Genomic DNA, 2139 nt, shown 5'->3' with positions numbered 1-2139 from the left:
ATTTGGTTCTCAAACCCTGGATTATCATTTGTATCAGATATTGAACAATATCTTTGGGAATGCTTTTATCTGGGGTTATTGATATATGTATATGTATATATATGGAGAGAGAGAGAGAGAGAGAGAGAGAGAGAGAGAGAGAGAGAGAGAGAGAGAGAAGAGAGAGGAACTCAGATGCACAGATTTGGAGTGGTCTCTGTGTTTAGATTCTAGAGGAGTGAAATATATCATAAGTACTTTTTTTAAAGGCTTGTCATTTGAATACAGAAAGGTCTCCACATGTTTAATTTCCTCCCCCTATTAATCTATAACAGAAATACAGAAGATGAATTTGGGATGGAATGAGGGAAGGAGAGAAACAGAGACAGAAAGAGACACAGACACAAACACATACTGAGAAAAATTAACAAGGCAAGATAAGTTAAGTGACTTCTCCTTGCTCAGTAATAAATAAGTAGAAGATCCAAATCTAGAATCTAGGTTTGCTGATTTATTGCCCATTTCTCTTTCTAATGTAACATAAACACTTCCATATGACCCCATTTGAGAATAGTTAATAATGGGATGTCTTTCCGCTGTACACCTAAATGAACTAATATTTTGTGTTATGAAGACATAGGTGCCAGATCAACACACACAAGACTCTCTGAGTCCTGGCAGCAAGGAGGTTAAAATTGTTTCCAGCAGGTGCTTGTGTTTATCCCTGGAGGATATTCCTCATTATTTGCTGGGTCCTTGAAGGGCCTTGTAAGTGGTCAAAGGGAGTTAGAGAGGCAGGGCTAAATCTTTCTTAAAGGCAGAGCATAGCTGTCATCACCAAGAAGTATCTACTTCTCTTCCTGTTCAGAGCCAGCCTTGAGGTGAGTAGGAAGATGGCCTAGAATCTGAGTTTAATGTTTTACTAGGGGAGCAGACTGGAGCTGGGACTGGGGATCCAGATCTTCAGAAAAATACACTGGCTAAGGAAATACAGGGAACCAGAGCTAGCATGTTGTGCCCATTTCCACCTTACCACTTGTCATCTAAATTTTCTCAGTTGTAAGATAAAAATTTTGGATTGAATGATCTTTGAAATTCTTTCTAGTCTGATTCACTCAATAGCAGCAATTCCCCCACCCCACTGCAAACCTATCTAAAATGAAATGCCAATATTTTTGTTTGTGGGCACAATAACATGCTATTGCAACATGGAAAATGGCAGGCCATCTCTTCAGCTTCCCAAACATCTCTGTTAAGATCAACATAACAGTTTTGGAATGTAGACTGGGAAGAGGCTATAGATGATGCCTTTATTGAGGCATGAGAGACTGAAGCCCATTTAATGTTCAGGCTTTGGGGAACCCAGATGAACCATAAATGAGGTGGCATCTTATGAGATTATTTTATGAGAGAGCCACTATTTCTACCAGAAGAAACTATCAATAACCCAAGTATTTAAGAAAAGGTCAGAGTTAATTAGTATCATCAACCACTCTCATGACTTTGGACAAAATTGGTTTAGCAGTATAGGGAGGAAAGATATGATTAAGACTTGCTCACATGGGTAATGACTAGACACGTTCCTTCCTGTGGCTGCACAACCTTTGTTCTTAGAACCACTTTGAAGGGAGTGGTAGGGAAGTATTGTTCTGTGTCTGTACATCTCACTCCACATGCTGGATGTCTCACTTATTTTGACCAAGTTCAGTAGTCAATCACATATTCAGTGAGCAAAGGAAGTCACTTCCCTAGAAGGGTTATGTGTGATAAAATAATACTGTTTCCATCTAGTCATCCTATCTGATGAGAATGATAGATACTTCACAATCTAAAATAGTGTGCTTGAGATCCCAGACATAACCCAAAGCAGTGGTGATGGGAATGGTTCCCTCTGTTCTGGACAGCCCTTTTCTGGCTCTCTCTCTTAAACTTCCATCAGGGCAGAGCCATGATTTGATGCCATCACTAGTGACACTGATACTTTAGTATAGAATGGTAAAGATGGTCAAGGCGTCCGCCTAAAGATGACCTTTCTTTTCTGTTCTTTCTAAAGGATCTTGGCAGAGAGACAAAAATCTGTCTTCCTAGACATAATGGATCTACAGAAAATTAGCAGTTGGTAGAGAATATCTAATGATGTTGGTAAAGATATGAGAGCCA

Source organism: Gracilinanus agilis, chromosome 3 (assembly GCF_016433145.1).
Source record: "Gracilinanus agilis isolate LMUSP501 chromosome 3, AgileGrace, whole genome shotgun sequence".
NCBI lineage: Eukaryota > Metazoa > Chordata > Mammalia > Didelphimorphia > Didelphidae > Gracilinanus > Gracilinanus agilis.
Note: the sequence above shows the minus strand (reverse complement) of the source record.